This window comes from Aedes albopictus, chromosome 3 (genome assembly GCF_035046485.1).
Source record: "Aedes albopictus strain Foshan chromosome 3, AalbF5, whole genome shotgun sequence".
Lineage (NCBI taxonomy): Eukaryota > Metazoa > Arthropoda > Insecta > Diptera > Culicidae > Aedes > Aedes albopictus.
In genome coordinates, this window is record NC_085138.1 from 418,646,878 (window position 1) to 418,671,184 (window position 24,307).

The window sequence follows — 24,307 nt, forward strand, 5'->3', positions numbered from 1 at the left end:
CTACAAAAATGCTTCAAATATGTACATTTTTCAACCCTAAGAGCACCTTGACTTTTTGAACATCGATTTTTTTGGGAAAGCCTACTCAAGGAGTTCTCCCAAGGATTCCTTAAGAAAATCCTCTAGAGATCCGTCAGGAATTTATTGAGGGATTACTTCAAGAAAGCCACCTGTGCCTTTGTCTGCAATTGTTCAGATATTTTTCAAGAGATTTGTTCTGACGACGACGGTTCAGGATTCGTTTTTCATCGGAGGGGAACCTAAGTACACTAACACGTGGCTAAGAATTTAGAACACACTATCTTTATTAAAAACTGTTACAAATTTTCCTAGTGGACTGTTACATGTTCATTCATTCCTGTCGATCACTTGTTGTTTTGAATGGACTGTACGTTTTCTAATATCCATACTACCTAGTGAGCTTACGTTCTTGGCGCGCAAACTGTCTACTCAGCAAAGCTCCTACCCATCAATGCGCACTATTTCACTGCCCAAATGTATACCTTTTCGCGTAAACAAAATTTCTTCAGAACTCCTTTATCGATTTTTCCAGGAATTACTTCTGAAATTTCTAAAGCATTTGTTCCTCGGAATTACTTGCACAGTTCCTCCAGACGTCTCTCACGAATTTTTTCTGACAATAAAGGGGATACTTTAAAGTGTTTTTTTTTCAGGTATTTTCCCATGTTTAATTCTAGGCAATTATTGAGAGTTGTTCCAAGTTATATCTTCAGAAACTGGTTCAGGAGTTTTGCCCAGCAATTTCCTCAGGAAAATTTCAAGAATTTCTACAAGTAGTTTCCAAAACTATCTTCGGGAGAAATGAGGGATCCCTTGTGACAATCCGCCAGGGATTTCTTAGAAATTCATTCAGAGAAAAAAATTGTTGATTAATTTTTGTGCAATATCTGAAAAAAAAAACTTCTGCAAAATCTCTGGAGGAAACATTAAAAACATTTCTGCGGGAATCACTGAAGGAAAGGCTTCAAGAATTTTTCGAGAAAAACTAAAGAATTCGTAAATAAATTTCAGGAAGATTTTCTGAAAAACTCCATGGAAGAAGTTTTGAAGAAATACCTTGATGAGATTCCTGAGGAAAACTCTAAAATTCTGAAGAAGTCTCTGGTTTTAAAAATGTATAAATTAAAAAAAACTTCAGAAGGGGTTGCAGTAAAAATCTTCGAAAAAAACCCTGAAGAAATTTTTGATATAATCTTAAATAGAGTGCTAGTAGAAATTTTAGGAATTATTTAAGGAAGAATCTTTGGAGAAATATCTGAAGAAATCCGAAAGAAATTGTTGAAGTAAATTTAGTAGGAATATCTCTAGAACTTCCTGCAGAATTACCTGGGGAAAATTAGGAAGGAAAATTTGAAGAAATGTATAGATAAACAAGTGTAACAGTCCCTAGAAAGAACTCTAGAAATATTTAGAAGGGAATGTCCGTAGAAACTACTAGGAAACATTTTTGAATAAATTTCTTAACTATATTGATGACAATAGTTTTAAAGCTTGGTTTTGATTCCCGAAAATTTCTGGTAGACTTCCTAAGGAAAAACCTGAACGAATTTCCTAAAGCTGTCTGTGGAATTTTTTTCTGAAGAAATCACTGGAAAATTTATTTAAAAGTGTTTGAAAGATTTCCTTAAGGAACCCCTATAGAAAATCCTGAAGGAATTCTTGGATAAATTTTTCGACGATTTTTTTAACGAATCCCCAGAAGAACATTCAATGTATTTCCTGGTGGATTTTTATAAGAATCCCATAAAAATCTACCTGAAAAAATATAAGAAAATTAATTCAAGAGGGCATATCTGAAGGTGGCTCCGGAGACATTTTTGAAAGAATACCTGGATGAATTTCTGAAACAAAATCACCATAAGAATTTATGGAGCAATGTCTGAATAAAATTTGGAAGTACTCTGAACTTTGAATCCCTGGACAAATTTATGGAGAAATTTTATAAAGATTGTTATAGGAACAAATTTCAAAAAAAATCATCTGGAAGAATTTCTGAAGGAATCTGTTTAAGAGTTTCTAAAAGAGTCTGTGGAATTTTTCTTAAGAATTCCTTAAGGAAAGCTCGGCAGGTACTTCTAGTTATCATGAAATCATGAATATCATGAAAGATTTTTTTTACGGATTCCTAAAAAATTTTGAAGATTAATTTTTAAGAAAACCCATGGAATTTTTTCTTGAAAAATTTGAGAAGATTTCTGAAGGATCTTCTAAAAAAATAAAAAAAAAAAATTATAGAGGCAATTCAGAAGCATTCCGAAAAGAATGGAAAAATATCAGAGGGGATCTTGAGAAGATTTTTTTTAAGTTCCTTCATTAATTATTGGATGAATATATAAAAAATTTTGGGGAAAATTCCCAAAGAAATTAACAGTTTCCTAAAGGAATCAATAGAAGAACTCCTGAAGGATTTCTCACAAAAATCTCCTAAGGCATTTCTGGCATAATTTCTTAAAAAATCATTGGATATTTTGTGGAGGAGGATGATCTTAACCTGGAGGATTTTTGGATGAATTTGTAAAGATATCCATGCCTGAATTTTGAATCCTTCGATAATTTTCTGGTGAAATCTCTTAAAGAGTATTTGAAGAAATCACAAATGAATTTCTAAAGAAATTCAACAAATAATTGCTGAAGTAATCCGTGCAAGATTTTCTAAAATAACCTTTTCAGACGTTTCGGAGGAAAGATAAGTGTGAGGGTGCTCTTACTGGGAGTTGAAATAAAAATTCACTACAACAGCTGATTACTCAGTTAATACCTTAGAGTAACCTCGATGTCACCACTGCTTTAGAATAACGACCAAACTATATCAATTAATATATTTATCTACCAGATCATAATACGCCATGACAGTGCAACGGAGAAATCTTTCATTGTGGTTGAGGAATACGATTTTTTTATCTGTATGAACGAGATTTTTAGCCCTAGGCTAGTTCATCTCGGGACCCACGTTTTACTTCCCTTCCGAAGGAAGAACCCACATTTTGTGAGTTTGTTGGGAGTGGGATTCGATCCCAGGTCCTCGGCGTGATAGTCACGTGCTTTAACCATCACACCAGATGCGCTCCAGGAATACGATGTTTTGTATGCAGAAAATCCTCTTCACATTTACTTGCATTCTCCCTAGACGAAGACTACTCATTGTTTACATTTCACAAACCGGAAAAAAAAATTGTTCAATTAATTGAACAGTGTTTGTTGTATTCTGCAGCACTGAAATCCTACTTTGAACTGCCACAGAGCTTTTGGGCGGTGCGGTGTGAGTGGAAGGTTGGTTCAACAGTTGATTTGGCGTAATGAAAACCGAACGGCGATTAAGAACAATTCGGCTAGCTGCTGCTTTGGTGCGGTTGTCTTCGTCTTACGCAAACAAGGAACATGTTCATGTTTAGCTCATAAGTGGAGTGAATTGAAACGTGAAATTTTGCATTATTATTCGACTTTCAGTGCTATAGGGGATGGCTATTAGTATGGGACAAATATCAAATCCTCGCTCCAGTCAACTTTTTAGAATCCATTTAGGTCCCATATGAACTGTACAAAATTTCAGCGCAATCGGTGAAACTATAATTTAGCGCAAGCGTTTCAAAGTTTTCATAGGATTTACTATGGGAAAAGTTACACTTTCAGATAAAAAATCCCAGAGGTCGTCCCTTGTCTCCTTAATTCAAATCGATCAATGTTTCTTATAGAATAATCAATTGTGAAACTTTCCTTCGAAGACCGCAAAACAATTGGATGCTTGTGGAAAAAGTTATTGATTTATTACCGATTAGTGATCCAATGAGCGGCTTTTTGTTTTGTTTTATTAGCAGCACTGTAGCTGCTGCCTTGGCTGCTGCTGTTTCTGGGGGTGGTGATGCCTCCCGCCACCCCATGTAACAACGGCAACAGCAGTGCTGCTGATAAAACAAAACAAAAAGCCGTTCGTTGAATCACTAATCGGTAATAAATTAATAACTTTTTCCACAAGCATCCAATTGTTTTGCGGTCTTCGAAGGAAAGTTTCATAATTGATTATTCTACAAGAAACATTGATCGATTTGAATTAAGGAGACAAGGGACGACCTCTGGGATTTTTTATCTGAAAGTGTAACTTTTCCCATAGTAAATCCTATGAAAACTTTGAACCGCTTGCGCTAAATTATAGTTTCACCGATTGCGCTGAAATTTTGTACAGTTCATATGGGACCTAAATGGGATCTAAAAAGTCGACTGGAGCGAGGATTTATTTTTCCCATACAAGCGTGTACCATACTAATGGCTATTGATAGGGTCGTCTTTTTGTATACATCTGATGAGACGGGAATTAGCGCATATGTCGAAGTAGATTTCCCATATCAGTAACATGTAACGATAAATAAGATCTCAAAATTGAGCATACAACAATGTTTGACGCTTTTTCAATCGTTTGTGGCTTCGTGGTCGTGCGGCTAAGGTCACCAAGCCTTTAATCCCATCGTGCTAAGGAGCGCGGGTTCGATTCCCGTCGCAGCTGTCAGGAAAAGTTTTCGGCTGTGCCACTGGGCGTTGCATGCTAGTCCGGTGTCTAGTGTCGTGCTTCCTTCAAATAGCAAATAGCTCACTGGAAGCATTAAACGTGTCCGTGTCGTATCAATACGCAGCATATCTTCACACGTTTATAAAAACCAAATACTTACCAGTTAATGTAATAAATCTGAAATGAAATAAGGAAAAGCTAGATTAGCATCAATTATATCTCTAAAATAGCGTCGCAAAACAGTGACCTTTATGGAATTTCTCTGGACAAACCTGAAAATAGAACATTTCACCAAGCAACAACCCGGGTAGACGTGAATATCATAATAATATCTTAAAACGATCAAATTTTGATGTCATATCTTAATGTGATATTGATGAGATACGCAAAAAGTTGCCAAATATCTGCTCAATATCTCATCGTGATATGATTTCAAAATTAGTACTTAATTTGATCTTTGGAAAGCCTAGTGCAACCCGCTGTAAGAATGTCGAAATTTCTCAACATTGCGCATAAAAACTATTTCAAGTCTTCAACTTTCATTATGCGCCGTTCCCAAATAACGTAACGCTTCAGGAGATAGGGGTTTAATCAGTTACGTAATGCTCCAGGGGAATAGGGAATACAGCCTAGCGTTACGATTCATACAAAAAAGTTGGAGTTAGCATACAAAAACACATTATGGAGGCCGCCAGATCCTAATAAACCAACCACCGAGTTCAAAAATGTCGAATTTAGCGTTACATAATTAATAGATGTTCCCTTATGCCCACCACAAATTTTACAAACGAGCACTGGGACAAAAAGGAAGTAGAAGTGGCCTTCATTTTCAATAAGCAGGTTTATAGATGCGGCAATTGAACCAAAAAAAAAAAACAAAAGAGTAATCGGCACAAAAATGCATACAATCGATATTTGCTTTTCTTTAAAAGGTACAAAAGTATATGCTGAATTATCTGATACATTACTTAAGCCCAGTTTATAATTATTTTATTTCACTGTTAGTAAACCAGCACAGGCTTTCCAATTGAGTCCGATGACAACATAAGCTCCATGAGCTAGACCTTGATGTCGAGCTAGCATTTGTGGTACGAATCCAATAAATGAATCACCGGACAATTCGGGAAATATGTCCATTTCGAAAAACGGACTGTTGATTCTAGATTCAACAAAACATACCGCTGCAGACGACCAGCTTTTTGAGTTTCAACCAACAAATTGCGTAGCGATTCTGCCTCGGGTATAAGAACAGACGACAGTCGTGACGACTACGATCTTCTAAAATAATGTTTCCAAAGCTTTTCTGGGCGACAGTTCACAATTTAGCACGTTCAGTGAAGTACATACTAGATTTTTAGCTGTTTTTTTTTTGGTTAGAAGGTAAATTCTCCGTTTCTGCAACGAAGTTATGCATGAAGCGCGGGTATTAGGATTCCTTGCCTTATTTAATGCTGCTAGAACAAAACTTTGGAAAACTTTGTTGCAAAAAGTGGAGAAACGGAGAAAACAATAACACAGTTACTCAAACACCATGGAATTAGGCAAGAAATTATAATAGCCAAGCTTTTTGCGTCATTTCATTGCAGAAATTGAGAATTTACCTTCTCACCATACAAAAAAACAGCTCATTACTAAACATGCTTCTACACATGTCGTTTTTAAAGTTTGGATCACTAGCTTTGTTCACAATTCAGAGAATATGCATAAAATGTGAAATCATCTAGAGAAAAGTACTCTCTTAGTTTAGGAAAATATGCTATTCCTAATTGAGCCCTAATTCGTTTCTATGTTCCATACTTTTGCTTGAGTTTGCAAATTTTGGGTGGAAACTGTATTAATATTCTGCAATAGAACATTTATCATTGAGAAATCTGAAAAATACTGGTTAAGGTCAAAATTAGCTCTTCACATTTCCATCTGCAACATCCAGAAAGTAATAGATCTGAAAATTACTGCTCAAGATCAAAATCAGTTCTTTCACACATTCATCTAAAACATCCGAAAATTGTAAGATCTAAAAACTACTATTCAAGATCATAATTAGTTCTTTCACACACTCATCTACAACATGGCGGGACCAAACCAACACAACTACCATGACTCGCAAAAACCTTAGAAAACGTAGAAGTTGATGCTCTTGTTACCTCTTATTTTCAGATATGAGTTGTAGTGCAGTGGTAATGTCACTGCTCATAAATCACAAGGTCATAAGTTCGATTCTGGTCGTGGCCATTTTTCTTTTTTTTTTACTCTAATCCATCTGTCAGATCATTTTATGATATTGGTTTGATGTGCTACAGCCCAAATCTCCCCAGAATTTAGTCTGATCTTATAATATCAAAATGATATATTATTATGTTCTTCCCCATACTAATTTTTGATCTTATTTTTGATCTTTTATCTCTTATGTCAATAAGCTAATTATGATCTTGAGTACTTCACTGAGGAATATCAAATGATGATATTGTTCTGATTTTTACTTCTACTCGGGAACACAATCAATGATACATCCACAGACAAACAGACGTGTCACTCTACTCACTTCCCATCGTTTCCCTTTTTAACGGATAATTCAAATATTCCGTAGTTCGCAAATCGCTCGCTCATGGCGCTCGCATCACTTTTGCTCCTATTTGACATTTGCTCACTATCGCCATCTATTCAGTGGGTTTGCGTACCACAGCATAATTAGCATTGGGCGATTATGATTGCGTGACGATGATTTTTATCGCATTTTGTTCCAAGTGATACGTCTGTTTGTCTGTGATACATCTATTGCCCTTTACTGGCATTTACCAGGCTTGCTTGTATGTCTTGTACGTGACAAATTGAGAGATGACATTTGTGAAAAAAATCGCGTTTCGGTGGGATTCGAACCTACGATTCCATATTCGCAAGACCGGCGCTTTAATCAACTAAACCACAGAACATAGTTCTCGACGCATGCTAAATTATACACCAGCAAACAGACTGCTTGGTGGCTAGGTATGCGGGGTGCAAGAGCAAGACTTGGCTTAAGAGGAAACAAACCATCATCGTTTAGCAAGAACTTAAAAACAGTTTTCTCGCTGAAATCCCAACCAATGTGATTAAAAATTTATCACTGCACTCTGGCCACCAAATAATTTTCATTGACGGTTTTGTGACTTAGAGGAAGTAAACTGCTTTTGAAAAATTGATGATTGTTGAAGACTGAATGATGGTTATTTGAGCCTTCATAAAAACAATTCGATCTCACACAAACGCGAGTGTATTGAGAATTGGCATCTAAGCCGAAAGAGAGATGGATTTGTGAAAAATAGTACCGTGCTTTCCCCATAGACGTAGTTTACGTCAAAAGAAGTGTTCATGGTGTGGCTTTGGAATCGGTTTGGCTTTCTATTCCGCAGAATCGTTACATGTTCTGTGGCTTAGTTGGTTAAAGCGCCGTTATAGCGAATACGGAGTCATGGGTTTGAACCCCACCAGAACGTGATTTTTCCACAAATTTCATCTCTCACTTTGTTAAAGCAACGTTTTGTGCCTTCTAGTTACAAGTTTTTCCAACAGAACAACACAATCGATTGACAAATCCCATAAAGTTTACCTAAGCATCATCACACAATTGCCAATTAATCTCCGGTAGTTAGCGAAGATTTCCCCCCATTTTTCCCAATATAATCCTCATAACTGGGAAACTTCCGGCGCGTTGATCGCTCATTACGTGACAGTATCAGGCCCATCCAATCACATCACATCACATCGCCCACTTTCCTCGAGACCCACCCTACCCCACCGAGGTCCATTGTAATTCCGAGCCAATTAATCGCGCTGCACAGCTACAACAACAAGCAGTTCGCCGAAAGCCGGATGATATAATGTTCGGATAATTATAATCCTCCCCGGCGCGCCCGCCGCGGCGTTTGCTTGTTTCCGGCTTCGAAAGGCCGACCGGCCCCGGCAGCACAAAAGTAGCTCACTGTCCTTTCTCTTCGTTTCGACTTATTTTCTTTTTTTTTGGCTGACGACGGCCCATTGATGCTCACAACAAACTTCATCATTCTGGTGGATGAGCAAGGAGGACACCACAACCATGATGGTCTGATGACGACGAGCCGGGACAATCGCGTCCCAAATGAAATGTTAGGCTCTTGTTGTAAGGATAACGATGGCGATGACGACGACGATGAGGAGGACGATGATGATGAGCACAAGCGCAAGTTGTTGGTGACAATGGAACGATGATTATTATCAACAGCACCGACAATAAAACACGCAACAGTTTGGATCCTTTCGCTTCGAGGACGGGAGAGTTTTTGGGAGTGAGAATTGGGGGTAGTATTGCGGAAAAGATTCATCCTTGGAGGAGACTTCCGTTCGTGTAGCTTTCTTGGAAAGGCTGATGGATGCCAAGTTGTTGGACTTGTATAGAATTTGAAAGTAGGTTTTCCTTGTTTTATTCAACTTGCTTTGAAGGCAATCTCTTGTAGTACTACATTATTACTTCAACGTACAATGGAATATTCGTAAAAATTTTATTCCATTAAATTGTTGATAAATCTTAAGGGCATTTTTTCCAAAATTGTTCGAACATTCCTCCAGAAATTTTTCTTTTTTTAGTAATTGCAATTTCTTCGGAAATTTTGTGGCAGTTTGTTAGGCAATTTATTTGGGAATTTATTTGGTAATTCCTCTGGGAAATCCCTCAATAACGTCTTTGACAATCTTAGTGGCAATGACTTTGGAAATTTCAGATTTTTTTTAATTTAGTTTTAAAAGCCTAAGGGCTCATCTCTTGAACATTTCATGAGTAATCCATTTGGAAACTGCATAGACAATACCTTAAGAAGTTCACTTGATAATTTATTTTGCAATTGCATCAGCAAATTCTTTGGAAATTATCACGGGAGTTTTTGCCAATCATTTTGGAAAACTTTCAAAACATTTTTATGGGGATACTTTACAGGATTCCTTTGGTAATTGCTTTAGTAATTAGTTCGGCAACGGTGATTTTTCGAAAAAAAAGTATTTTTTAGAAATTCCCTCAGCAATTTTTTCGAGAATGTTCCTGCAACTCCTTCGGGAATTTCTTTATGAATATCTTTTGGAATTCCATCGGCTATTTATTTCAAGAATCTTTCGATAATTGATTTGAAAATTACTTGAAGAATGAATTTAGGAAGTTCTGAATTCATCGAGCAATTTCTTCGTGAACTCTTCAGAATTAGGGAGAATTCCAGAGATTAAAAAAAAAAAATCAGAAATTTATTTAGGACATGTGTTGAAATTTTGATTGAAAATGTCATTCGCAATCACTTTGAAAATGTCTCAGGCACGTTTGAGATTTTTTTCTGTGAATGATGTGTCGTTTGTAAATGATTTTGGCAATTGTGTTCTAAGAATCATTAGGCATTTTTTTTAAATCGCCATTACTTTGTGATTTTTTTTTTTAAATTTCTTCAGCAATTCCACTTGAACATTCCTGAACGTCTAAAGGAATCACCTCGGAAATTTACAAAGGCCGAAGGGATTCTCAGAGAATATGCCGAAAGAATAGTAGAGAAGCAATTGCTGTAAAAAGTAGTAAGAATTTGTAAAGCAATACACAAAGTATATCCAAAGAACTTGCGCTTTAATCTCTAAAACAATTGCCAAATCAGCTTTCAGAGTAAATATAAATACAATAATATACAAAGGAATTTCAAAAGGAAGCTCAAAAAAATTACCGATAAAATTCTCAAATGCAAAACAAGGAATTTCCGCAAGAATTGTCCATACCCATATTGCATGGTTTTAGAGCCTACCCAACTAACATTTTTGCTGTATAAGAGCTTAAACGAGCTTGCTTCCAAAAGCGTGCAGCTACTTTAGTTAGCTGGGTAAAACTCCATTATACAGCCGCCATCTTGAAGTTGAGCCGCCATCTTGGATTTTCGATCGCCATTAAACAGTCGCCATCTTGAATTTTGAGACGCCATTTTGGATATTCTGGACGCCATTTTCGGAGTCCAGCCTTCTTTATACCAAATATACCTATATTACATGGTTTAAGAGTCTGAAACTCTATAAAACAGCCGCCATCTTCAATTTGGAGCCGCCATCTTGAATATTTGGCTGCCATCTTGAATTTTAGGCCGACATCGTGAAATTTCAGGTCTCCTGATTTCTGCACAAATTTCGGCAACCATGCTAAGGGTAACAAAAATCGCTGCAGTTTGATGTACCGCATGTTGGGCTTGGTTCAGTGTTGTTATACGGCCAGTTATACCGGTGCTGGTCCGGATCACTGAAATGGTCATAATTCCGGAACGCCTTGACCGATCTGAACCATTTCATTCGATTCGATTAAAGCTAGAATCTGAAAAATCGGCCAATGGGAAGTGCCTTAAAAGTGAGTGAACTTATTTTGTTCACAGACACACATACATACACACATACAGACATCATCTCAATTCGTCGAGCTGAGTTGATAGGTATACGTGACTTGACCCTGCGAGCCTTCTATCGAAAGTTCGTTCTTTGAGTGAACATATAGCCTTTTAGTACACTTCGGTGTACGAGAAAGGCAAAAAATGTGGAAATCTTTGAAGTTATCTTTGCTCCAAAGGAATTTTCCAAGGTATCTCTGCATTCAATCTAAGAGGTAACTTTAGATCAGTAACTGGCTGTAAACTTGGAGGAGTTTTTGGATAATTCTTTCGAGAAACTTCTGGAAGAAGCTTTAGGAAAAATTCTCTGTAGGAGTTCTTGGACGAATCTCTGAAGTAAACCCTGAAAGATTCTCTCAATGTTTTTGACTAACTTTAGAGAGGATTCATGGAAAAGCCTCTGATAGAACTCTTGATGATATCTCGGGAGTCATTCTTGAAATTTCTAACGGAGCCTGTAGAAGAATTGCACAAGGATCCCGGCTAGAGATGAAATACTGACGATCAAAACGTGATATTGGTTTGATTGATATAAGCAGGCTTGTCCGCACTGAGTGCATGAAAATTCTGCTCTTTGGATTTACACCATCAAGCACATTATAAATTATAAATCTTTTCATCTTATCAGATAGAAGGATGTTGAAATATTGTAAATGTCATTTCGAACTGTCAAAAAACCGCTCCGCAGAGCCACACGGAAGGCGAAAAGAGATTTTCACCCGGGTGAAAACACTCTAGTGAATTTCACTTTGAACGGCCCATGCGGCGCTGCGGTGCGGTTTTTTGACAGTTCGAAATGACATTTACAATATTTCAACATCCTTCTCTCTGATAAGATGAAAAGATTTCTAATTTATGATGTGCTTGATGGTGTAAATCCAAAGAGCAGAATTTTCATGCGCTCAGTGCGGACAAGCCTGGATATAAGAGATAAAAGATCTGAAAATAATATCTGAAAAATGTTCCTGGAACATATAAACAAGATCAAAATTTGATATGACAAGATTAAACGAAAAGCTTGCTGCTATTGGTTAGATCTTACAAGATCTAATTATGATCTGATGATGATGCTCCAGGAGTAAATTTTAAATATTATTTTCAGATCTTTTATCTCTTATATCTAGAGGGTCTTGCCCGGGATTTCCCGGGACAAAAATCCCGGGAAATCCCGGGATCTAAAAATTCCCGAATCCCGGGATATTTTTCCGAGATTCCCGGGATTTCCCGAAAATTTAAAAATGGCAATAGTGTTTATTACTGAAATATAAGTGGTCACTATAAATCTTTTTATCATTTTTTCCATTTTTGCATTAGATTCTACACAATCTGGCGCATCCAATGGTCATTTTTTTTTCTAAGGACTCTTAGGACGGCAGAATATCATAATGCGGATTCTGAGGATTCATTCAGTCTATGTTTAGGTTGTTCTGGTAGTATTCCTAGAATTTAGGGCCGTAAGAAAACATTTTAGTGGTACAATCATTACTGACAGATTTCTGCATTAGAAAATCTAATGCTGGATGAAGCTCAATTCCTGATTCAGAAGTACTACATACATTTTTTCAGATGTCCCTGGAGAAATCCCTTCATCTACTGATGTTTTCAGGATTTTTATAAAAATTTTATTAAAAATCTAGATTTTTTTCCAACCTCTCAGATTAAAATATCATCGTGTTTACCACACGAATGTAAACAGGGTTTTTTTGCGAAGAAAGTATTTCATTTATAACTATAAAACACCTGAGATGCACAGTATATCCTAATTATTGTATTACAAATGTGATAATTAATATACCCTCCTAAGATGTTTGGAATTTCGCACCACGATGGCGTAGTGCACGTTTAGCGTGCTGTCTGTGTCAAATTTACCTCAACAATAGAAAAAAACATCTGAAGAGACTGCCGAAGGTTATGATTTTGTCAAAAAAAATGTAAAAAATATATCAGTGGAGTTTCTAGATGAAGCTGTTGAAGTCATTTTAAAACCAAGAACCTCCTGGAGGATTTTATACGTCTCTCATGAAGAATTTTTGAAGTACTTTATAAAACATCCATGAATCAACCTCAAGAAACTGACAATATAAGTTTTCAAATCACTTTTCCAAGCCTTTCCATCAAAACACCGTCAGAGAAATTCTTAAATTTATTTCCAGAAGAAAAAAAAACATGAGGAGAGATCTCATGGGTTTATTTAATAATTTCTCTAGGAATCCTGTTGAGTCTTAACTTATTATTTCCTCTAGGAATATACAGATAATAAGCAATGATTTAAAATAATCCGATGACAGCTCTTTTTGTAATTTCAATAACCTCAAGGTTATTACGGGTTTCTCAAGAAATTTCATAAGCAATCTCTTACAAGTTCTGTTGAATCACACAAACGTAGCATAATAGTCGAAGATAACTTACCCCAGAAGAAGATGTCTGCTTAATTATAACATTTTGAAACATCCTTGTCATTCTATTTTGGATGGAAAAGATAGCTTGATATTCTTATATTTATATTTATATATACTCATACAATCAAGGCTACTTCTGAAAAAAAAAAATCCCTGCAATGCTAATGTCTAAATCCTCATTTTTTATATAAAGAATATTGTACATTTTGTTGTCAAAAACAAATGTTTTAAAATTCGTGCTATACATTTTTTCTTCGGTTTTGGGAATTTTTGGATTTTTCCCGGGATCCCGGGAAATCCCGGGATTAAAAAAATAAAAATCCCGAATCCCGGGATTTTTTTCGGTCCGGGAAACAAGACCCTCTACTTATATCAATCAAACCAATATCACATTTTGATCTCAATATCGAAATGTGCTATTATTGAGTTTTTTTACTCTACCCGGGATTCGCGAGAGAATTCCTCAGTAAATTCCGACAAGAATTCTAGCAACAGAATTTAAAAGGAAAAATTCCTGCAAGAATGGGGTATTGGTTCCCTTATTCAGCCTATGGATCCCATTTTCATCTTATAAAAAACAAAGGATTTAAACGCTGTTTGTTTTGTTCCTTATTTTTTTATTTTTTGTTAGAAGTGAGCATAAATGAAAACAAAAAGAACGAAATCAATCGGTGCCTTGATCGCTTGTTTTCGAATAGGATGAATTTAGAAGCATGAGCTTATTGATGGCACTAATACCCTATCTACCGCAAATTTCGAAGTTTTCGAATCAATCTGGGATGGAATTCTTGGAGGAATGTCTGAATTAAACAACTCTTGGAAAAACTTCTGGATAAACTTCTTTATGAATTTATGATGCATTTCTCAGAGGAAACTGTAGAAGATTTCAAGAAGGGGGTAAGAAACAAACTATAGAATGCCAAAACCTCTAAGGAGTGAAAAGTTCTGGAAAAATCTTTGGAAAACTGCTTAACCTTCCGTAACTCGCGCGGTTGACTACCTGCGTTAGCACCACGCTAATGCTGAGTACAAAAAGCGAGATTTTTTCAACGTGTTGTACAAAATACAACAGCGCGATCGCTCGAGTGTTAAGAGATTCTCTGGAATGTTTTGCAAACAGAAATCTAATTACTGGAATCTATGTAAAAAAAAAATCTGTGTAAATCTTCCTAATTATAATAATTCGTAGCTGAATCGCTTCGAGAGCTCCTCGGTGAACCTCTGCAAAAATTTCTAGAGAGATCTCTGAGAGGTGGGAATTCACAAAAAAGAAAAAAATATTCTGTTCCCTCAGATCGACTATTTTCCTCATACCACATGAAAAAGAAGACTTTTAACTTTCATGTAGTGGATAATTTCGTGATATAGGTTTTTTTTATAATATTTTTAGTGACGGGCATCGTGTTCTTAAAGAATCTTTGGAAGAGTTTCAGATGGAAACACTGAAGAAATTTCTAAATTTTGGAACATTTTATGAAGGAAATCCTTGAGTAATTTGTGGAGGAATCAGTAGAAGATATTCCAAGATATTCGAAAGCAATCCATGGAGAAATTTTTGGAAGAATCTATGGAAGATTTCTGAAGTAATCTTCGAGCAACTCTTTGAAAATCCTTGATGGAATTTCAGATAGAATGCTTTAAAATATCTTTGAAGTAATTCTGTGTTTATGATTTTTTTTTAAGAATCCGTGTATAGACTGTTTCAGAAATTATAAATACACTAACGATAACCTGCCATTTCAATTTGAGCACAATATCCAAACAAGTTTCTTCTAGCTCTTATGGTAAACATGCTAACGAAGCAAATAATACCAATGTTGTTGATGTTTGTGGTAAAAGTTTAAAAATAGGGCTCTGTAAACTAGATGATTAAAATTTGAAGTTGCACAAAGTGGTAAAAAAATGTAGCATAGTAGAAAAGAAAAAAATCTCACAGATAAAATATTTAATTTCCAAACGCAATAAAAATTGCTGTATCGATAATAAAAGATATTTCTCGATTGGTAAAAGTAATTTTTACTGGAATATTTGATCAAGAACCACCATTACGGGCCTTCTCAAAACAAAAATTTTTGTTTCAAATTTCTCAACAACACCAGTAGCAACAAACGTTAAGCAAACGAATGTTTTAATTACTGTTTACAGCATTAGTTTTTATGGTATGACAAGCTTTGCCATCTGAAAGATCGAATGAGCTGAAAAAATAAGTTTGTTTAGATTAAATGCGTTCAGGAAAGCTAAGAAACTGTGTGGTACCGTCGTTCGGGGTGACATTGGGCCTAGAGGGTTACATTGGTCCATCGAACGTACGGATTCAATATAAGTAAGAGAATTTAACGGTGGATGCCAAGTATCTTAGAATTATGTATTCTAGTAGTTTAGCACACAATATGCATCCCCGTCGTGCTCTTAATGTGCGGAATAGTGGCCCAATGTCACCCCACTTTGGCCCAATGACACCCCGCATGACGGTAGTTCTTATGTTCCGCTGAAAACCTTAAAAAATGAGAAACTTGATCTCCGAAAAAATGTTGTGGATATGCCTTTATCGATTTTTCCCAAATTATGATTAAGGCATTCCAACAAGTTGTCTATTGTTGATAAAGCGAATGTGATAAAAATTTAGATAATTTTTTATATTTAGTGATAAAAAATGTTGAAATCATTAAAAAACACATTTGTGCAAATGCAAATTTGAAAAATTAAGTTATTTGTTAGAGAACTCGACTTGTCTTTAAAATATCAAGACAAATGAAAGGAAATATAAAAATATGGAGTACAATATGCTATACCCTGAAAGAAGTTGGTAAAAATCATTAAAACAGTTCATTTAATTTAATAAACAAAGTGTATTTATAATTTCTGAAACAGTCTATAAGATCTTCCAAAACATTCACCAGGGGTGTTTACGAAGGAATCCATGGAGTAATTTTCAAAAATGTCAATGAGGGAATCCGTTGAACAATTTTCTGAAGATATATCTAGAATAATTTCTGAGGGAATCTGAGTAATTGCTAAAGAAATTCATGCAGGAATCTGTGCAAGATTTCCTTGAAAATCCATGGAGAAATTTTCAAAGGACTCCGTGAAAGCATACCTGAATATAATTTTCAAAGGAATTTCTATTAAAATCAAAGCTACAATTTTGGAAGCAATCCATGAAAGACTTTTCTCTAGAGTCGGACGGAACCCCTGGAGGAATTTCTAAAGCAAGTTTTGGAAAACTTTGTGAAAGAATCTCTGTCAGAGTACTCTGGCAGGAGTATAGGGTATTGGTTCCCTTATTGAGCATGTGGGTCGCATTTTAATCCTACGAAAAACAAAAGATTGAAGCGCTGTTTGTTTTCTTTCTTATTTTTGTATTTTTTGTTAGAAGTGAGCACCCATGAAAACAAAAATAAAGGAATCAATCGGTGCCCTAATCGCTTGTTTTTAAACAGGATGAATATGGGAGCGTGAGATTACTGATAAAGCACATACTCTCTCTCTTCTTGGCGTAACGTCCTCACTGGGACAAAGCCTGCTTCTCAGCTTAGTGTTCAATGAGCACTTCCACAGTTTTTAACTGAGAGCTTCCTCTGCCAATGACCATTTTGCATGTGTACATCGTGTGGCAGGCACGAAGATACTCTATGCCCAAGGAAATCAAGGAAATTTCCTTTACGAAAAGATCCTGGACCGACCGGGAATCGAACCCGTCACCCTCAGCATGGTCATGCTGAATACCCGTGCGTTTACCGCCTCGGTTATATGGGCCCTAAAGCACATACCCTATTTTTAAAAGATATCGTAGAGAGAATGTTTGCAGAAATTCTTCTTTTTTACTTATTCGCCCGAGCCTTCGAGGGCACGACATGGGCATAACTGAGCCGAAATCATTTGTTTTTACATTGATTTTACATTTTACAATTTATTACTGCCTTAATACTATGTTAGTTTGGGAAGCCGAAGTACTCCCGGCTGTTTTGAGTTTAAGGATAAGAAAAAAGAAAAAAAAATAAACAAAAATAAATAAAAAAAATAAAAAAAAAATAAAAAAAATGAAGAAGTTCTAAAAGGGGAGAAGAAATCCCGTGGAAAACATTTGAAGAGATCCCTAGAGTAGTTTCTGAAGGAATTCTGAACAAATCTCTGGAGAGAGTGTTCCGATTGAATCTTAGGTATTCGTAAAAAAAAATTCTGAAAATACATCAAGCGAAATTTTGGTACTTATTTCTGGAAAAAGTTCCACTCTCAAAGATTTTTTGCGCATAGATGGCATAAAAAAAAGCTCGCAAAGGAGAGTTGGCGTAGACATTTCGAAAAAAATATTACGAACGCATTTTAAAGTATATTTTGAAGGAGAAGTTTAATTCGTAAACATGATTTTTCTTACATGTTTGGAGGCCTTCAAAAATCGCATTTCCTAGGGTTAGTTTTTTTTCTTTCGAAAGTGCCAAAATATTTGAAACATAACATGTTTTTATTCTTTGAACTGGTAAGTCAGCGACTAACATGGAGTAACCAATATGACACTGGAGTAGGAGGTTAGGATAGTATTCCTGTAACAATTTTACGCGTATTATTTGAAAACATGTTACGTTCGATGATATATTGACGGATACGTTTGATTGAATTTCTGAAAAATATTTTTTAATGCAGAAGTGTGACAGAAGTTGGCTGGAAAAATTTCAAGATTTCTGAGAACCTTGTAGCGGTTTTAGCTAGATTTGTTCAGACATTTCAAACATTTCTGGTGGAATTAATTGATGATTTTGAACCTTTATCACTACTGTACTGGGTTTATTTCCAGCAGGAATTTTCAAGAAATTATCGCTCTTGAATCTTGATACAATCATTACCAGTATTTGTGTTTTACGAAATGCGGATTTAGGAAAACTTCGACGAATTGAGCTGATGTCTGTATGTGTGTATGTATGTGTATATGTATGTATGTCTGTGCGCCAATTAAGTTCACTTACTTTAAGGCACTTTCTTTAGGCCGATTTTTCGGATTAAAGCTCGAATCGAGCCGGAATTTTACCGCATTGTTTGCTATTGAAAATGGTCTGGATCGGTCAAGGTGTTTCGGAGCTAAGGCCTTTTCAGTGATCCGGACCAGCACTGGTAGAACTGACCGTACATAAAACTGAACCAAGTCCCATCATGCGACATAACAAACTGCAGCGATGTTTGTAACCTTTAGGATAGTTTACGAAATTTGGGCGGAAATCATCACTGGTGACGAGAAATTCCACGATGTCGGCACAAAGTTCAAGGTGGCGGCCTAATATTCAAAATGGCAGTTCCGACTTCAAGATGGCGGCTGTTCAATAGTTTAAGGCTCTTAAACCATGCAATATGGGGTATATTTGGTATGAGGAAAATGTTCGGAGTACAAAAATGGCGACCAGGACATCCAAGATGGCGGTCTGAAATCCAATATGGCGCCTCCAAATTCAAGATGGCGGCTGTGTATTAGTATTTTACACTCTAAAACCATGCAATAATGGTACATTTTGCATGGGGAAGATGTCAAAATGGCGACCAGTGTATTAAAGATAGCGGTCAAAATCCAAGATGGCAGCTTCAAATTCGAGATGGCGGCTGTTTAATGATGTTTTGGGCTCTAAAACCATTCAATATGAGTATATTTGATAAAGCGAAGATGTCTAGACTTCAAAAATGGTAACCAGAATATCCAAGATAGTGGTCTAAAATCCAAGGTGGTGGCTCCAAATTCAAGATAGTAACTATTAAATGGAGTTTTAGGCCCTTAAACCGTGCAATATGGGTAGCGGCTCACTATTCAAGATAACGTTTATTTTAAATTTAAGGCTCAAATATCAAAAGCCACATAAACGATGTGATTTCTGGTGCCATGAAATGGATTTGGAAACGTATGAAAGTGACATAAACATGCCACTTGAGTTTTTTTTTTAAATGAGGTTTCGATGGCACGGGAAAGGCACCATCATCGCTAGGTGGATTAATTAGGATTTAAATATTGTCCCCACAAGAAGTTATTGTATGAGATACCATGGAAATCAGCCATGAAGTTTATAAAGAATGTCTAGATAAATTTTCAAAGAAATTCCCATATTTATTTGTGAAAGTTTGTCAAAAAGTAGTCAAGGTGTGTCCTGTCAGAATATCTTCCTAAATACTAACGAACACTTTACTCGAATATTTGTTAAGGATTCGTCTAGTAATTTTACTAGAGCTTTGTCCAAGAAATCTCAGAATATTATTTTTTATGTTCTTTTTCTGTGAATATCTCCAGCAACCTTTTCAGAAATTCAACTAGAATCTCATTTATTTCAGTTGGGCATTTCTAATATACTTCTCCAAATAATATAGAGAGTATATCTTACTCAAATTTGTTAAAAGTTTCTGAAAACTACTCTCGGCAAACAATAAGGAGAGACTTTATCAGCATTTACATCAACCGAACTCCTCTCCCCTCTCGGTCACTTTCTGAAAAGACGTCGTAGCTACGCCTATGATTTATGGAGGGGTAATATTGTTTTTCGTTGAAATCGGTTGTAGGGTACCAGTCATTCAGGGAATTCCTCTCTATTGTGGTTTCTGATGGGCGAATTTATTTGTGAGCTCGTTCCATTTTATTATTTTATTATTCGTCTAAGTAAAATTGAATATCTTCAAACTAGAATTAAATAACGCCGAACTTGTTACACATTATGCTTCAACCAGCAAATTCCGTTCTCACTTAAGTATTACCGAAAATGAAGAAATTCATACCCCAGTTAGCACCTGTCAAATTCCATTGCTACCAGGACGGATTTACTGATTCGCGTAATTTGATGCCACTACCCTCTCCCATCATCGATCGAGTACTTCGGATTCAAAGGAACGGTTGCTACGCTGGCTGATACACCTATATTCCAAAAAACGTAACACTTCAAGTTGCACCAAATCGCACAGTCAGAGTCACATAACCTGAATCCATGCGTTTTCGCAACAAACCGGGAGGGGAACCCCCAACCTGCGGAGAGGAGTCACATATCGAGAGGTCCCCTGCAGCACACGCGTCACGCGCACACAGCCACACACACAGTTACTGTAGCAGTCAGTAATATCATTTGCATTTTGATTGGAATCGAAATTTGCCAAAATCCAATCAATTTCCCTCAGCGGCAATGACTCACATAGAGAGAATGTCACCTACCCGCACCGCATCGACCAACGTCCCAACGAAACAAGCAAATACTGTACATAGCTCACCGAGTGACAGTCGATTTCATTACGTTACCTATGGTGTTTTTTTGGTTGCTGGTTCGAGGATTGACGAATTAGTTTTTTTGTGGGTGGAAAAGAGACGAAAGAACGGGAAATTGTTTACAGGTGTGACGAGTTATGACAGGCGTCGATTGTGATATGGACTGGAACTGATGGAAGCAAATGGACCGCGAATGAAAGGACTGTGCAGAGGGGGTAGGTTGATCATGATTGAATAATTTCCATGTAAATTATTGTAGAAGAGTATCCGACGTTCTTAGATCTTAAAAAAGACAGATGGAAATGTAGAAATGCGTTCAAAACTGACGAAATTGTAGTTAACAGCATAATGAGAGAGGCACACAAAGCTCAGACTTTTCCAAATGCCATTGATCATTGCATAAAATCTCCGCATATCGTTTTGGTTCATGCTTTTGTATGCCCAGCAAAAAAACATTTTTTCGAACGAAATATTCAAAAAATGAATCCTTTGTAATTGGAAAATTTAGTCCTAGAGCAACCAACTCACCCCCAACTTAAGGAAGCACTTTCCACTCATGGTAGGTAAATGTTTCTCGGAAGAAACTTTTGAACTCGCCATCGCCAAAACCGCCAAACAAAAATTCAAAGCTGTGGAACCACGACAGCGGAAATCTCGAATAATGATTCTTGGAAGTTGTTGTTCAGATGAAGCAAAAAAAAACAAGAAGTGGGAACGCCTAGAATAAAAGATATCACTCCCAGAATCAACTTTGTGGTGGCGATTTTTTATTCTGCTGGCTGGCTAGCAGGGCTGACAGGGATTCAAACTGATTTCATTATTTCGGTGGTACCTTGCAGTACTGCACTGTGAACTTACTGGTGCAGTCTTGCAACATAACGAGGACATGCAGCTCTGCAGTTCCACTTGGGCGAAAAAAGTGTAGAATAAAGAGCTTTTCGTGTTGCAGACGAATTGTCGGTTAGGGTGGACCAGGGAGCAGGAATCAAATAAATATAGAAGGAAAAAGATTATTGATAAACAATAGTTACTTATTAAGCAACCAGTTCTTGAGATATTTAGAAACATTCTAAGCTCCTAGCTTGAGCGAAAATTCTTCCTGGAAATTTCAGAGAAATTCTGCTAGCAATGCCTTTGAAAAATTTTCTGAGAATTCTTTCAAGAATTCTTTTAGGAATTTCCTTACAAAATTCATAATTTCTGTTATCTGTTTTATTACTATTGTTTTATAACTAATAAATTTGACATTAGTGAAATTTCTAAAAAATTCAGGAAATCCTTCCTTGAATTCCTTAAGCAATTGAATGGATTTTTATATAAAATCCTCCAGATGTTAAATGTTTTTTTTGAACATCTTCAGAAATTCCTCTAAATAATTCTCCAGAAATATCTCGTACAATTCTCTTACAAATACTTCCATGGGTATTCTCAGAAGTTCCTCAGAATCTCAGAAATCCGTTCAAGATTTTTTTTTTCAGGAAATCATCCTCGAAATTCTTCCCAAAAAAAATGACCACGTGGTTTATGGACAGCCCCTTACTGCAAAAACTCTTCTAGGCATTCGTTTAAAAATTATCTCCGAAGATTCAATAAAAATCGGCGAATTCTTTCTCAAATTTATTAAAAAATTATTTCCAGAAGTTTTTTTAGTTTTATTTTTCAGAAAATCTTCCGGATATGCCTTCAACATTCCTACAAGAAGTCCATCAGAAGTTTGCATTGGACTTTCTAGAGAAATTCCCACAAAAATGTGTCCAGGGATACATCCAGAATATCCGATCGGAATTCCTTCAGATATTCTTGCATTTCTACTTTCAGTAATTTAGGCAGGAAAAGCTCCAGAAATTTCCACAGAATTTTATTGAAAGAGTCCTTCAGGACTTCTTTAAGATTTTTCTCCTCGCATTTTCCCAGCAGTTTTGGGTATTCTCCAAAATATAACTCGAAGAATTGCTTCACGGATTATTAAGCAATGTGTTGAGATTTATTTCCTAGGAAATTCTATAGGAATTCGTTTGAACATATTTCAAGAGTTTTTTTTTTTTTTCATGTGTCTTATTGGAAACTCATCTAGGCGTTTCTCTTGGTATTCCCACATCCACAAGGTCGACAGATTCCACCTGGAATAGTAAAACTTTAGTAAAACTTTTTTTTTACTAAATTTTTGTAAAACAAAAAAAAAAGGAAATTTCCAACAGAAAATCCTCAAAACAAAAATTCCAAAAACTTCACCAAGGGTTTCCCGAAGAGTTTCATTTGGTGTCTGTCGAGGAATTTTCGGAAATTTTTCACGAGATTCTTGCAAGAATTTCCCTTGGGTTCTTTCGAATGAATCCCTATTCTAGACTGCTTCTTAACATTTCTACAGGAATTTTTACTGAAGATTTCCTCAGAAATTCTTTCAGGGAGTGGTACTTAAATTCCTTTCGAAATTCTTTCAGGGATTCGTTCAAAAGTATATCCAGAGTCTTGTTCGAAAATTCCGGGATTTCTTCGGAAGTTTCACCGAGGGATTTCTCCAAAAGTTTTTGCATAAAGGTTTTAAGAAATTCCTTTAAAATAGCTTTAAAAATTCTACAGACATTCTAGGGGTTTCTCCATAAATTTCTTCAAGGATTGGTGCAGAAATTCTAAGAAGGATTTTTTTTAAATTGCATGAGTGGCTAAGTCAGGAATATCTTTTGGGACTACTTTCATGATTCTTCCAGAAATTGCACAAAAAATTACAGGAAGAAACTCTGAAATTCCTCATGGGTTTTCTTCAAGAATTTCCCTCGGTTATTTCAGTAGTGATTCATTCCAGACTACTTCCTTATACTTCTACAGGGATTCAATTAAGGATTTCTTCAGATTTGTTTTCATGTTTTTTTTTTGTTTCTTCAAAACTTGTTCCACGAAGTTCATTTTTCCAGTAATTCCTTCTGATATTTTTTCAAAGGCTACTCCAAGAACTCTATCCGTCCACGAATATCTTCAGGAATTCCACAATAGATTCCTAAAAAATCCATCAGAAAATTTTCTTGGGATTTTTTAAGACATTCAGCTAGCAATGCCTTCGAAGATTTCTCTGAAAATTCCTTCAAGAATGCTTCCAGGAGTTCCTTTACAAAAGTTATAATTTATTTTGAATTTTCTCCAATTTTTTCATTTCGTCAGAAATTATTTTAGGAACTTCTTTATATTTCCCTTGAATTTCTTCGGAAATTGCTCCATGGATTCTCCAGAAGTTCCTTTAAGAAAATAATGTACGCATTTCTTTTTAAAACTCCTCCAGAATTTCCTTCAGAATTCCTTTTGGAAAATTCTCCAGAAATATTTCCTAGAATTCAAGGATTGATGAACTTCTTATGAGTTTTTTTTTTTCTAAATTGCTCCTGGAGTTCTGTCAGAAATATCTCTTGGGATTCCTTCAAGGATTCCTGCAGGAATTGTTTCTGATGTTTTTGCTGGGATTTTGTCTTTCGGAAATTGCACAAAAAGTATTGGAAAAATCCCTGGAAGTATCCTCAAAGGAATTTCCAAGAAAATCCCCAAAGCATTGTCCAAAGAAATTTTTGAAACAGAGCTCCTAGTGATATCTTTGAAGATTTCTAGAAGAAGTCCTTAAACAAATCTGAAAGATTCTCTCAAACCCCCTGAAAAATTAAGAAAAAAGTCTGCATATACCCCTTTAAAATAACAGAGGAAGCCAATGGTGAAATCTTTGAAGGAATCCCCCAAAACAATTCTGAGAATTTCCTAGAGGATTTTCTTAGGGAAT

The 24,307-nt window shown here is 36.1% G+C and overlaps 1 protein-coding gene across 4 annotated transcripts in view; it reads right to left on the bottom strand.

The window, feature by feature from the left end:
- Window positions 1-24,307, bottom strand: part of LOC109403341 (cell surface glycoprotein 1) — a 168,622-nt gene that overhangs the window by 112,007 nt on the left and 32,308 nt on the right. For all 4 annotated transcript variants that reach the window (XM_029875711.2, XM_062856335.1, XM_062856334.1 and 1 more), the window contains exon 2: window positions 4,683-4,699. The gene's annotated coding sequence lies outside the window, so the exon portion shown is untranslated. The remainder of the gene's footprint in view (window positions 1-4,682; window positions 4,700-24,307) is intronic.